The 16,006-nt window shown below is 40.8% G+C and overlaps 1 protein-coding gene across 2 annotated transcripts in view; it reads right to left on the reverse strand.

Annotated features, from left to right (window-relative positions):
* Positions 1 to 16,006, reverse strand: part of MYO6 (myosin VI) — a 115,850-nt gene that overhangs the window by 89,549 nt on the left and 10,295 nt on the right. The gene's annotated exons all lie outside the window — the stretch shown is intronic.

Genomic DNA, 16,006 nt, shown 5'->3' on the forward strand with positions numbered 1-16,006 from the left:
ATACATTTGTTTCATGTTTTTTCAAATGCATCATGTTCAATCAGTTATCACTTTTGTATGTATATGCACCTTTCACATTGCAAAAATGGAGCCCATTAAAAAAGGACGAGATCATTAAAAAAAGCACCTATTGTAGTAAGATTATCTAACATAATTCGTACTTGAAATGAACAGATTTCTAAAAGGCCAAGTGTCTTTCTGCTGTTGTTTACTAAGTGCCAAGAGCCTCAGTACCCCCTAAGACATGAAAATAAATACTGCGTGGCCAAGGAAATCTGCCATTGGAGGTTACTGTGAAGCTCCGAGAAAGCCAAAGGAAGGAGGATTTGGGCAATTACAACAAACGTGCCAGCTCTGTGTGTATGGCAGAAGAAACAAGCCTGCAAGAGGGGCTGGAGACAGAAAAGGATGGCTCGTTGCACACCAGCAGAGGAGAAGCAGCAAGCACTCTCACAAACTCCACCGTGTGAGAAGACGACAAGGAACGCAGAAGACAGAAGCTCGAAAGAGACTTAGCAAAGGAAGACAGCAAGACACATTTTATATTACCTAGCAGATTGATACCGGCTTGTACTAAAATCCTGAGGTAATCACGATCGTGTTTGTACGTGACATGATGTACTTCCACCAAGAAGGACCAAGGCATATACGAAGAGGAAAAAAGAAAAGCTAATTTCTATAAACCTAAAAGAATAAATCAAAGGGAACAAGCAGCTTCCATCTGTCATCAATGCCAACAGATTCAGCTCTCAGGAAGCTGTGTTATGGAGCATTTGGTTAGACCTTTAAAAGAAAAATCCATCATCTTATGTAAAGTTTCGTTTGGGGACCCTATACAAATGTAACAGTAGTTCTAGCTTCAAGGATTTCAAATGTACCAAAAAGCAATGTCTCACTTTTACTAAGCCTAACCAAAACTGCTAGCCGCAAAAGCTCAGTGGAAAGTTTTCCCACCTGCCAACACCGGGGGCTGCAGGAGCAAGTGCTTGTGGGGAAAGCTTTCCGGGGGGCTCTGCCCAACTGGGCTTACTGGTTTTTGGAAACGCATCCCTCACGAGACCTCATGAGCACCAAAGATTTTTGTGGCCCCTGATGTCACTGTGTCCCCCATGGGCACTGTGCCCACCTGTGCTCCCCACGGCAAGCACTGACTGGATCTGTTGAGACGTGGCTTATGCAGTAGCATCCTACTGCAGTAACAGTTCAAAATGAGAACAAAACAAACAACAAAAACCCCTCAATACCATGAAAGCCAGCTCTTATTTGTAGCAATGTAGTTCTAGTTAATTTCTTAATAAAATTCTAGCTAGTTAAAAAATTCTGTTGAATTTTAGTACCAGTTCCCTTTAGCTAGTATTTGTCCAACTGCAACTGCTGTTACACAAGACCAAGATGAATTTTGTACAACTCTAACCACAGAGGCTGTGGTCTTTTAACTATGACATTGGGAAGTTAAACTCGATTCATGTTAGGATCAATGAGGTCTGATGAGTTCCTCTGTGATTTCTGCTCTTCTGCCAGCTTTTTATGCTACCGTTCTCTCAAGAACATTGTTCCTATTTTAGTTCCTACTAATAAAAATAGAGAGGTTTCTGTCCCAATTCTTGTTAATTACAATAACCTGAGTGGAGCTCCCTGACAAACCAAGGAATAAGTATGCCAAGGGGATCTGCACAAGCATTTTTGACCAACCTAAGCCAGTAATAGCAACAAGCAGAAAGAGGAAAAGTAGAAAAATACAATGTCAAATTTCAGCAAGACTCAAAAAAAAAAAAAAAGCTGAAGTTAAAATTAAAGAAAGAACTCCTCAGTTATGGTCTGGACACTACTTCAGAAGCATTACTAAAACAGAAAAGAGGACCAGAAAAACAGAAGAAAACCAACATGGCTAAGAGACAGAGTTTGAAAGAGGTTGTTCAAACCAACTGAATGCTTTCAGATTGTGCAAGTCAGCCCTAGTGAAACCAGCAGGCAACGAGAGGGGAAGAAAGGAAGCACAAGGCAGAACACAGCAAATGGATAAAGGCACCAAAGCAAAATCAAAGGCATCTTAAGCCATCTAATGATAAAGTATAAACACATAGGAGCAGACAGACACGCTCTCTTACAGATCTAGCTGGAGTAGTTCAAGCTAATGAGGTGAACTCTGGAGTTAACTACCCCTATAGCTGAGAGATCGCACTGTGTGACCACTGGTCGCAGTGCTCGAGCACGCTAGCTTAAATCATATTCAACGAAGAGCCTCAACAAGGGCAGGTAACTTCAAACCCCTTCAGCTAGCACTTTAACAGTGTTTACACACTCGTGTGCCATGTTTTCCCAGTGTAAACATCCAAAAGAACAAATGCTTCTTGAAGACTGAGGACGTCTCTCTCCAGGCTAATGAAGTTTAAATTCTCCTCCAGTTGTGTCATTTTCCAGCCTTCCCCACCCATCCATCTTCTACTTCTCATACTCTCCTACTGTCAAATCAGAGTGCCCCGGTTCCCCACCCAACACACCCTGCTGCCAAGCTATTGCTCATCTTCAGGTGACCTAATATAAGAACTGATGTGTTTGTTCTCTTCTAAGACTACGCACCCACCAGTTTCTCTTTGAACTCTGTATACGAGATAAAACAGAAGCTACTACTCGGCCTCAAGTCTGCCAAACACAAGGGACTTCAGCTCCAGCACAAAAAGTAGAAAATCAGATTATGCAAATGAAAAAAATAGTAGGGTAAGAAAGTCCTTCCTTTGATTCCCAAATACTTAAAGGATATACTATCACTTATCATAAATACTGGTTTGGTATGTAAATATCTGGTCACTAGCTTCCATAATCTGAATTGCAGAAGCTGCACATTATAAGTAATCAGGACCCCAGAATTTTAATCCTCTGTAGACCATCACAAACATTAGCTAAAAGCACTTCTTGGTTTAAGCAGCAGGGGCTTGTACCAGTTAAAGCAAGGATATATTGCATTTTACATCAGCTTTTGCCAAGCTGATTCAGAAAGAGGCCGAGGTAGACTGAATCCCAGTAGTTTATTCTAACTCATATGAACACAGATAAAACGCAACAAAGTTCATCCCCTCACAAGAAAATCAGAGGATTATTCCTAACGACCAATTTAAGGAAAAAACAAAGAAACAAAGAAACAAACAAACCAGCAACAAAAAAAAAAATCTTTTGAGTGCTTTTGAATTTTTGGTAATTCAAGCAATTCAAGAACTCTCCACAATTTAACTTATTTTTCAGAAAAAGATTTGAAGAGGAAAGCCTACACTGACTAGTGACAATACCATACATTTAGTACTTTTAGATGAGTCGTGCTCAGCCCCTGAAATTCAGGCATCCCTACAATTCCAACAGAGAAAGTTAAGAGCTGAATCGTAACCTTAAGCCTATCAGTAACTTTGTTCTCTCCAGCTGCTCTCCTGAATGCTTCAGAAATACCCCAGGGATTCCCGGGGGTCACAAATTCGCAACGCTGGCTCCCTCCCTGAACACATTTGTCTTGTTGAGTTTTGAACTTCAGCTACATTACCCTCTCGCTGCAGTGTAATAAAGCAAAACTAAGTAAATGAGTAAATACAGAGATAAGCAAGAAAGCAACCTGCACCGAGCTTTATCAGTTTGATAAATACATATGTGTATAAATAACAGAAGAGAGATGCATTTGAATGATAATTTGTTTTTAAAGTCCAGCAATAAGAAAACATTGCCAAACACCACTTCCTGCTACATATCAAAGTGAAAATGGAACTGACATTTTAGAAAAATCAGAATATATACTCAGCCAGGATCCAAGTCAAATCAAATAAACTAAGCACTGCGGATGGCAGCATCAAAGGCTGCTGGAGGGTCTGCAGGAAACCTCAGATGCTTGACCCCAGGCCACTGCGGAGAGGCTGGACTGGAAAAAAAAGACAATTGTACTTTCTGTCTTACTACCAGAATAACAAGTAGCAAGTAAATCAGAGGTTTTCAAATAGTACCAACTTTGATTTGGCCCCTTTATTAAAGGAGAAAATACTAGTAACTAATGACAATCAGCATCTGCAGATTAACAGGTACAATCCAGGAACCGTTTACTGCCATCCCTCTCTGCACAGAAACCATAATTCTTCCAGAGACAGAATTAGCTCGTAGAAATGCTTACATTATCAGGTGCCACCTCCTTTTTCATCTCTTCATATCAGCTTGTACTTGCTACAAAATGTACGGGTGTAATTTACAGGCAATGGGCTGAAACACAGACAATCCTCAACAGATCATAACGAACCCTGGAGAAACTCCCCCTTCAGAAACAAGTAACTAAAAAAGCAAGATTCTTATCCAAATCTACTCAATCTTGTCTTAAAAAAACCCAAAAATTAAATAAAAGGACAGAAAAATCTATTGCCAAGTTCACCAATGTCACTGATAAAGTAATTCTGAGGGGATGAGACTGAAAGCTTTCTCTTAACATAAAAGAGCATGAGAGCCATTTAATACAGTTATCAGCAGCAAAGGACAAAAAAGAAGTATCCAGGGCTACCCAGAGAAAATGACAGAGAACATGTTTTGTCAGTAAGTCCATCGGTTTTCTTGGGGAGATGAGTATAATGGGCCCCTTGTTATGTGGCAAGAATGTACAAATAGTAATTTCAGCAAGAGACAGTAATTGCAAAGAAATCAACTACACTATCTCAATCTCAAAATAAGATCTGGAACATATGCTTTAAGAATAAAATCCACGAAAATGATCAGAGGGCTGGAACACCTCTCCTATTCAGAAAGGCTGAGAGAGTTGGGGTTTTTCAGCCTGGAGAAGAGAAGGCTCTGGGGAGACCTTATTGCGGCCTTTCAATAATTAAAGGGGGCTTGTAAGAAAGATGTAGAGAGACTTTTAACCAGGTCCTTTAGTGACAGGACAAGGGGCAATGGTTTTAAACTGGAAAAAGGTAAACTTAGATCAGCTATAAGGAAGATATTTTTTACGATGTGGGTGGTGAGGCACTGGAACAGGTTGCCCAGAGAAGCTGTGGATGCCCCATCCCTGGAAGTGTTCAAGGTCAGGGTTGGGTGGGACTTGGAGCATCCTGATCTAGTGAAAGATGTCCCTGCCCACGGCACAGGGGTTGGACCAGATGATCTTTAAAGGACCCTTCCAACCCAAACCATTCTGTGATTCTAAAATAACCTTTAATGCTGGTACTATTCCAGAAGAGTTCATGTTTTCACAGAAGGCAAAGTGCTACAAAAACTAGGCATCTGAACAGCAACAAATCAGACAAAATCTACCATTAGCACCAACTGGATCTCAGCAGCAGGGAAAACTGCAGACCATAACAATTTCCACATTAGCCACATCCTGACCACAGCTCAACTCTCTCATTTTTGGTAGGACACTAACTCTCCACAAGGTTTGAGAAAGTCCTGGGCTTCCCTAAACCAAGCAGAATATGGACTCTGGATCACAGCTTATCTTTGCTCAGATTTTGCCACAGCCTGAGACAAACGTACTCCTGCCAGACAGGCTGTTTTTCTTACTGCTGGGTCAGCGTCTTAGGGAGCTGCAGCAAGTAACTGATGCAGCTCCCACAGCTCCATACTTTCACAGACCACAAGTTATAAGAAATCCAGCTCACGAACATCACGCTCACTTCTTGTTCAGAAAACGGTTAGAAGATCTAAGGCAGAAGACTGAGATCAAAGTCCAATTGTATTTTACTGACTCGGTTTAAAACCTCAAATAGATCATCTGAACACTACTCACCACCCCCACCATGTAGAAAATGTAATTTATTAATTTAACAGGAATGCTGCAAGAAAGTGCATCCCTGCTCAAAAGATTCTGTTAAAGTGAACAGTGACTAAAAACTACCAACCAGCATTACTACAAAAATCGTTATTTTCTGTCCAAGTGTTACAAAACCTATATAAGAGACCAGGCTTGGCCATATCCATCTTTCAGAAGAAATCTGAGGTAGCTTTGAGGCTTTCAATAGCAAGTCCCATGACGCAGGTGAAACAGTGAACGCACTGTCTCTTCACACGCAAGAGGGCCGTCCCTGAAGCTGGGAATCGTACTAAAGCACAGCAACCACAGGCACACACGGTCTCAATAAATCCGATATGAAAGTAAACCGAAAATAACACATGCAGAATCATGGCTACCAGGACCAACCCTTAAATGTAATTACAAATTTTGAACAGAAGCTTTTGCAGAGGACAAACCACCATGGTCACATGCTAAGAATAGCCTATTTGTTTTGGCAAGGAGGCTGAAAGTGGAGTCAAGGAAAGCTTTTAGTCAGGCTGTAAATTCAGCTGCAAAATGTGGATCAGGTGTTTTTAAACCCAAAACTTCCTGGGCAATTACAGCTAGAACAAAATTTCTGGGTGAATGAGCACTGTCACGCTGCCACCGCTACTTCCGAATTGGACTCGGCAGCTCGAAGATGAGAGCATTTATCTATGGCACTTGAGCCTTCATTTCAGACTCTGCGAAATATTTTATACAAAGAGCGTATCTCCAGAGGTTAGGAAACTCATCACAACCACTTTTCCCTTCTCCTTCAATTACATGAATATCTAGCTTCCATTTCATTTTCCTTTCTTTAATTCCTTTCCTTTCTTTAATCCCACAATTTACCATTGCAGTGGGGCTAGGATCATACTACTTTAATTTTCATCTCAGGAACAAAATGAAACATGAAAACACTGATATTATTTTCAACTCTAAGTGACACCTTTCCTCCATTTTGCTGCTTTACAGCCCTGCCTAAAACATCCTGAATTAAACTGTACAGATTTCAGAGCAAGACCAGAGAAGTCATATGGAAGCCCTGTATGTTGAATTTTAGATACTTCTGATTTGGTGGGGTTTTGGTGTGTTTTTCTTTTTTTTACTAATTGTAGAGATTTTAATAACATCCATTATCTCAATAAAAGGACAAATTTCAGAAGCGTAGGGCATACTATTTACAGATTTTTTTTCAAGTCATTACTTGTCCTGACATAAATCCAAAAAATAAGTTCTAAACCCAACAGACGTATCTATATTAGCAAGTAACACAGTACGATAGGAGCAAATTTGTACAGTGAAACAGCAGCGCTGAGGGGCCAGTGCCCATACTACAGGCATTTTGAGGGTTCTACAAAAGCTAGTCAGTACCAAATGGCTCTAGCCTGTGTCCCTGGTCTGAATATGAATTCACAGCTGGAGAGCATCAGGTGTGTTTCTAAGGAGCATCATCCACTCTGGTTTCATCCAAGAAGGATCCAGTTTGGTGCCCGGACCTGCAGTGCAGTAAGTGCAGACAACCAGGAGGTTCACCACAACAGCAAGCTCCTAAGATTAACTAAACCACCAACGGAGACACACCTCTACTCGCCCTTCATCCAGCTGCTGATGGTTCCTGGCACCGGAAAAGACTGAAATTGTAGATTGTTGCTCTAACACAGACACGGGCCAGGTTAGGGCATTTTTTCCCCTTTTTTATCTGCATGTTATCTTCCAACTTCATCGTCGTTTTAATCTAAGCTTTATTTTCTAATACGAAGCATTAGTGATCATATAACATATAGCTACCAATCATACAGCATTACTTAACCAGCAAAAAAGGCCTTAAAACAATGCAAACACAGTTTCTCATAACTTTTTTTTTTTAAATAACGTAAGTTAAGTTATTCTTCCTCCCTAAGGACAGACTATTGCTACTACAACACAAAAATTTTGCCTTAGACCTCCAAAGTTCAATACTTTAAATGTATTCTTGTTTTAAAAAATGGAGTGCAAACATCAGCTAAACCGAATTTCCCCCTTCAGAGCTTATACAATTGTAGTGATCTTGCACTCTAAAAACAAAGCATGATTAAAATTATCTTTAGTTTCCTCTAAATTGTCCCAAGATGATCTAGCAGCCCCCAGCCTGCGAGCCACCACCAGGCAGCTCTCCCCAGCCCACCCACGGGCACCGCGCTCCAACAAGCACCCGACAAGCAGCCCTTGCCCCAGCTGCAGGAGGACACCTGAAGGTACCGTTGTCTCATCAGACAACAGGTCTCAAAGTAAAATATCGCTTGTACTCTCAGCTGGTAACTTACCACCGGCTCCCCATTAGATGATGCTGTGGACTGGAAACTTGGAAGCAGCAGCGACAGGAATGCGAGTAACTCCTGTTCCTGCATGTTTCGACATAACCCTGTTCAGCTCTTCCGAACAAAGGCTTGCGCTTATTCAACCTACAAATAACTTTAATCATCATGTTTTGTCTAAAACTGGGGTATGGATTCCTCTCTCCGGAGGAGATTACTCTTCCCACTGCTTGTCAGACAGGAGAGATTTGAATTAAGGCTTTAAGCCAAAAGCACAGCTAACATTTGCAGTTGTGCAGATCTAATCATGTATCAAAATTTCTGCTCCTGTTTCAACATCACATTATAAAAAGTAAACTTTTCTTTCGTTTATGAATTTTTCTTCCATTTATAAAATGTAAATCCAAATTGTTTTAAAAACACACTGGAAGACATTATTAAAAATACCCTCAAGGAGAGCGCACAAGGCTTGCACAAAGTAGTTTAAAGTTCCAAAACACAAGATCAGTGCAATATTACTCTTCCCCACAAACCACAGATATCGCCACCAAAGAAACCAAGTAAAACGCTCTTTTCCCTCTGCCAGGACAACTCAGCCCCCCTACTCACTATGCAAAGCTCCACTCACAATCAACTAGGAAACTATCGAGAAGTATCCAGAACATTTTGTGACTTAGAGGAGAGCTTCCAAAAAAACCACCCCCAAAAAAGCAGGTGAGGTAATTTAACAGCTCACTGCCCCAGGGACAAAAGTCATGTTTCCCATTTCTCGGTCCCCTACTCCCCAGTCAGGCAGTACCAGCCCCGGCGCCTGCATAAAAATCTCTCTGCCAAAGTGCATGGTTTAATCCACTTAAATAATTCCTCCCAGTTCAAAAAGAAGATGGGTGAGCTCCACTGCCAGCAAAAGGTTGAAATAGAAAGTATATCCACGAGAAGGCGGAGATGAGAGCAGAAACTCCTCCTTGAGGCAACAGCAAGTTGTTATATTGGCTCTCCGCATCTCTGAAAATACGTGCAAAGGTGTGAAGGATGCAGTCGAAAAGAATGAAAGCAGACCAAATGTCTGCCTTTTCTAAGGCACAAAAATAAGTCCACTTGTAATTCAAAGTTCAAGCAGACTAACTTTATTCATTTTTAACATACAATCCCTTCTTAGACATAAAAGTTTCCCTTTACTAAAAGCAAAATATTAGATGCAGAAATACAAAGAATATCTGAAACATTAATTAAGGGTATTTTCTTAATAATTCGGGTTAAAAACTCAGACCTTTCTAAACCTAATGTTTTTTCCATAGCTTTGAAGATTTTGTTCAATTTCTGAAACATCAGTAGGTTTTCTCACCTCCCCCAGCTGATGTTACCTGTAGCATTTTGCAAAAAATCTCAAAATGCGTACAAGCATGGCCTGAATTACCTGGACTCAGCTTGAGTTCAGATGTACGGAGCTTCTGGAATTGATTACCGGCATTTCTTTGAGCTATCTGATGTCAAGGATGGTTGACACCACGTTTCCCAACTGTAAAAGTAGGGCGCTTCATGTGGATCAGAGAGATTTGGCCAATATAACCTGAAGGATTTAAGTAACCCTCTTCTAGAACAGTTATTTTTAACAGCTGATTTGGCAGCCCACGGAAAGGGATTAAGAAAAAACAATACTCCAAAGACCCCACAGATTGGAAATTTCTGACAGAATCCAGGTGCCCAGAAGAAACTTCAGGGGGTCCAAAAATCAAAAAGACTTAATTGTTTTTACAAGGTAATGAGAAAAACTGACATCACAGCTGACATCAGAGGTTCAAACCATATATCATCTACACATCTACATGTACAAAGTACAGTTGATACGCTCGATATTGAGACCATCAAGAAAGGCAATCAAATGGAATTGCCTAAATGAGTAAGAAGGACCAGGTGTAGGTGGAGCAAAAATACACTGAACAGCCATTTCCACTTAGTACGTTTATTTAATTAATGTTCTTGAAGAAATTTCTAATTTTCTCAACACCATTCCCAAGAAAGAGGCACAACCCAATTTAATTCAACCTGCCATACATCATTAGGATTCACCCAGGTGACACAAGAGGAAAAACCAAACTTAATTAGATCAATTTAGATCAGTTGCTATAAAATCCATGGGTTTTGTTATTTGGCACATTTAAACCTATTATCCAGTTAATCAATTAGAGAAGAGGATAACGTGAAATAATTCTTAAGCGTGCTTCAAAGATACTTAAATCTTCTTATACTTTTTTCTTTTAATTCAAACACCTTCTGTGATCAAGAGCAGCACCTTTAAAACCTTCCTCCAAATCTAGCCCAATCTAATGGAATAGTTTCAAAATCCTTCACACTTAAAAACACATTATTACTGATTTCTAAGCTTGAAGACACATCTTGTTCCTCCAAGGCCAAGGTAAACCATTTTCTTCTTGCACATCTTGACAACTTTCCTGCATATGCTCAGTACCAGCCACACAGAAATTCCTTGAAGTCTTAAAACAAACGCCTTGCCAAACAAAAAAGGATAAGCATCACATAATCACGGGTTAAATATGTACAATATATATGTGGAAAACCAACTACAGAATTCTTCAATCTAGCAGAAAAGCCGTAATACACAATCACTGGAAAAATAGGCCACACAGAGTAGAAACGGGCACTATTTTAAACACAAAGGCAATCAATCATTGTGAAAATCTTTTGTAGAATTACTTTTAACCAAGAACACAGATTTTAAATTCGGCCTACTTTTTTTTTTCTTCCCAGTTCAGTATTTCTGTCTGATTTGCAAGACATCACACCCAATCTGCAAAGCAGCTGCCTTTTTTATTTATTTTTCAGCATACATACAGACACAGCCAAAGGTAAGTGCTAGTGCCTTCTGCCAGAAACACTTCAGAGTCAATTCCTGGCTGGTTTCAGCATTTGCAGGTATTGCAAGTACTCTGAAATGTCAGCAATGTCAATCCAAAGGTCTAGCAAACAGTTCAAAAAGGCACACGCAAGTCCTGATTACAGAAACATTTAATTAATGCATTTGTGATTACAAACAAGACCCTCACTGCTGACTGCCAAACAGTAAAACACAAAACACTGTCTAATTTTTTTGCAGGAAAACATGTTACTAGTTTTTAAAGGATGAAATATACAATTCTAAACCAAACCGATTGATCAAAGATGCAGAAGAGGCTGTGCTGCTATTGAAGGAAAGACTGTGGGATCTTGTGAAAGTTATCGTCAATGAACCCACAAGAAAAGAACCCAATGATTCCTTTGCGCAGGGCTTTACAAAGCATCCTCTTCAGCGTTCTGGACTTCTGGTCTACGATGCTCCAGCTTAAGTTCACTCAAGCACTCTATTTGGGACTCCTGTCTGGAGGTCTTCAGCACTTCCTACATTGCAGAAAATATATTCTCTATTGTAGATGCATGTAGTCAACATATCTTCTTTGTATATTCATACAAAATTTGAGCTCCATTGGAGCTTAAATTACAATGATCAAGAAATTCTACATGAAAGTCGGATATGACCAATGCAAACTCCTCCACTTGAATAGAAACATTTCAAATCTCCTCTCATGATGGATATTTCTTCATACTGTGGAAGGATCACCCTCTTGGAGGCGTGGGGGGGCATGTTAATAACAAACTCCTCACAGATTTCCTATATTGCCTTTTTGGAGTAAAAGTCTTCCTCAAAGAAGAGTTTTTGGTTTTGAATGATTGATAGGAACTAGAAAACTAAAAGCTTGTGAGTATAGTTGTCTTACAACATCATATGATTAGAGATCTTCTAAGGTTATTTTAGAAGAGATTCAAAACACAGCATAAGAAAAAAAATCATGTGTAGAATACAAATAAATCTGACTACCTCAGAGGGTTAATTTGAGTCAGGTACTTCCTCATGAATCAAGACAAGCCCAATTCCGTTGTTTGGTGCTGAGACAGAGAACACAATAAATACATGTGGTTCATTCACCTTCCAGAGATCTATACGAAGTCTTAAGGCAAGAACTCAAGAATAACTGAGTTCAAGAAGAGTAAGATGGTAGTACAAAGCAGTCCACTGATACAACTCATAACCCACTGAACTAAAAAAAAAAAAACAAAACACCAACCCACAGACCCATTTTGCAAAATGCACCAACAGGTGAATCAGTACCCGTGTCACACCGTGTTATTGGAGACTCCACCTCTCTTCAGGAAGACTTATGTTCCACCCTCCACAATAGCATACCTGTCTTCAATTACAGGGACATACATGTTTCCTTTTATTCACCGAAGGACACAAGGTCTGAAGAATTATCTTATTATTACTATTAAAAAAATAGGGGATATTTAAAAGAAGTACTAGACTATCATTCAGAAGACTACATTTAAAGCTGGAGCACATTTTTGCCGCAGTATCCCCCAAAAACCAAAAGCAGCCAATATTTCTTTCTTACTAAACAAAAAGAAAATTACTAATATTAACCAGCAACCTGACACTGCATTTCAGTATCAATGCTCTGTTAAAAGCAAATTCACATCTTCCACAGTTTCTGCTTTATTTGGGTAACTAATAAAAAGAACTCACTAGCTATAATGGTTTACCCTGACAAACATAAAGAAAACATATATGCTTCTTGAATAACTCAAATAACTTGGGAACAACAAAGAAAACAAGAAATTAATCAAACGCCTTCTCAAATGCCTGCACAACCAGCAACAGCCGTTTCCTATACCCCCCTCACAGACAAGGGTGAGCCCTGCTGGCTAACCTCCCAGCGTTATGACCTGTGAAGGATACAAATCTAATTTTGCTGAAAGAAAAAATACCACTGCATCTGGTCTGTTAAGAGATAATAAATATATATTTTTTTTAGAAGTGACGAGTTAGCAAAATTTGCTAACGTTCACGTTTAAGTGCACAACAGAGAAGTGCAAGTATATTTCAAAGGTTATTCAAAAAGTATTCGGTCTTCCAGCTTCTATTCTATAAAACTCATTCAAGTTTTACTGGATGCTGTAATTTAACTAATTTCTTCACACATCCAGCAGCTTGTGCTGTGTGATGAACCTCCTCCGATACGGAAACTTTTGACATCATTCTGGAAACGTACGCAGCGTGTGTCCTGTAATAACAGCGTAGGAAGCCCTAATAAACCAGGTGTGGCTTTGGAGACAAATCCTGAACCACCCAGGAAGCGCTCTAATAACTACGGCAGCCCTCCTGTAAGCCTTTACTGCTGCGAGTCTCTTGAACGAGTCTTATACTGAAAAACATAAGGGAAGGGAGGTATAGGACAGAGGACTAATTTTTCACCTGCCCTTCTATTGTAACAGTGCAATAAAAGACAGGCCTTGACTGTAGTGAATGATTTTCATCTTCTTTGGCACTTGACTTCCCCCCTTTCTCTAGGTATCCCATAGTTTATCCCTTCTCCCAGCCTCAAAATGCTTTTTTGCTCTCTGAAGAGAAACTCTACAGTTTCTCTTTGCTTTCTAAAGAGAAACTCACATCTGCTATTAAAACTGTCAGTTATCAGCAAGTCAAAAAACATGGAAATGGCAGGATCACTGAAAACATGCCAGCGGAAAGGGCTACATCCTAGAAAATCACAACTGATGCCATTCCAGGTAAGAAAAACTCCTTGAAGTGCTCTGGACTGCTTTTGTTTTTGGGGAACACCAGGAGCTCCCCATCCTGCCAGGAGGGATGTGCTGGTTCTGCCCCATGCTGCACCTCTGAGCCCAGCTGGCCAGCGAGGCTCTGCCTGGAAGGTGAACCCCATCTTCTCAGCCTCCTTCCTTCAGCGTGTCGGCAGCTCAGCAAAGCCACTGTTCCAGATCGTGCTTTCCCTACATCACGTGGTCGCTTCTGCCTACACCACCCTGGCCAACACCAGCATTAATAATTTCGCACCTCTGGTAATTACTCCCCTTTTCAAGCCCTTCCACTCTAAACTGCCTTCCCCTTACACATTAAGCTACAGCTAAAATTAGCTTCTAAAGCAGATCGCCAGCTCAACACAGTAGTATTCCCCCCACTTCCATTCTTCCCAAAACAGGAAAACAGATTGCTGCTTCGGTCTAAGAATTTAGTGAATCCGCATATAATTTGGGCAGCAAAAGGCATAGGGGTTTCTTTGCTAGGATGCTCTTGGCATGGTGACACGGTGCTTCTGCTGATCCAGAACAAAATCAGTGCGATATCATCCGGTGCAAGGATCGCTGTGAGTAGCCAAAGTAGTCCCCAGCAGAGCAGCAACCCACAATAGTCTACAACAACAACAAATACTCCTTCCTGCTGATTCGGACAGGGAGCAAGCACGTTCCACTGCAGGGTTTCCCATGCTGTGCTGGGCACACGTGAGCAAACCCTGCCGCAAGAGGAGTGTTCCCCACAGCAAATGTGTCCTCCACGTCACCCTCCCAACCTCAGGCTGACTAGCAGGGATAATTGTATGTTGACAGCTTCCAAGTAATTACAGCCATCCCCAGTCCACCGCTTACTGGTATGACATTGGCCATCCTCAACAAGGGAAGGCAGAGTAGAAAAAAATACGGATTTTGATTAAAACTCTTTCCAATCCTTAAATTCTGCTTCCACCAGATGTTCTACCTTGCATCTCTCCACTACCCTTCTCACTAGACACCAAGTCTGGCTGCCAAGTAAAACAAAAACCAGCATCTCTTTCATCCTTGGAAAACCGTACTGATGCAGCCAGTTTTACTTGCTCTATTGTACAAACTCCATTTGCAATCTATCTTGGTATACGCAGCCCGCAAAGAGCATGCGAAGTTGCATGTTCATTTGTAGGACTGACGCCATGCAAATCCTTCTCATTTCCAGCAAGCTGTGAAACACAAAAGGCAGGATATCCTGGAAGTAGCGAAGTAAAGGAGAAAAGAAAAGGCAGAAAAGCCAGGTGTCCTGGGAATAGCACTTACGCAGGGCTTCTTTAAGGGCAGCAGCCAGTCCTGAAAACAGAAGTGTGATTCAGAGGGAGTCACCTTCTTGAAGCCGCCCACAAATACTGACACTTGAAGCACCAAGGATCCAGACCACAACTCCGCTGCAGCCTGGATCTCAGAGTGATCCAGGCAGATGAACAATGGGCAAGACAAAATGCAACCCAGGAAGCCAATCCAGGTGACATGCTAACAACATATACTGGAGTATTCATTATGTTTTACGCTCTGGTGAACTCTAAATGAATGCTATCACATGCATCTGGGTCAAAATTTGACTGCCATTACATTCAACAGTGCAAAGAGGTGGTATCAGCTATCACCAAACCAAGGTCTGCATCCCATGTATGACTCACCACAGCCTGAAGCACCCAAGCTCCACACCAAGCCATTCCTGTCCCAGCTGGATGGGGATCCTTGGAGGAGAGCCCTGGTACCCAAAAAAGGGGAAACCCTCCCTCAGCTACAGGAAGATCTTTAAAAAACCCTTCATTCCTCTCCCACCTTTTCTTTTGGTTAGTATTGAAATACATGTGAAGACCTTGACAGAGGTACAATAATAGGGAAGGCACTTTCATTTTTCTAACTTCCCTAGGTACCAGTACAAGCTTTTAGCTTATATTAAAAGTTCAGCATAGTCCAAACGCTTGAAGGAGATGCTTAAGGGAAGTGGTGATGTGGCAGAAAAAAGGAAAAACACATCCTTCTTTTTCAACAGTAGTAACTTGAAGACTGCCAAGTCATGAGCTTCAAAAATAAACAGCCCCCCACACCAACCACCAAACTTTGTTTAAATGCTTGTTAACATCACTAGGCTAATTCCTCACAACATAAAATTGTTATTCCTGCAAATGTGGCTACTATTTCGTATGCAACTTCATTCTCCTGTATCTTCAGGTGTGTGACAGTTACACAGCTTTTCCTTAACCAAAGGCCTGAAAAAAGTAAAATTAAATACTTGAAAAAAATCCTGTATTTTTCA

This window comes from Nipponia nippon, unplaced genomic scaffold (assembly GCF_047370975.1).
Source record: "Nipponia nippon isolate SJK-2023a ecotype South Korea unplaced genomic scaffold, ASM4737097v1 scaffold_4, whole genome shotgun sequence".
NCBI classification, from domain to species: Eukaryota; Metazoa; Chordata; class Aves; order Pelecaniformes; family Threskiornithidae; genus Nipponia; species Nipponia nippon.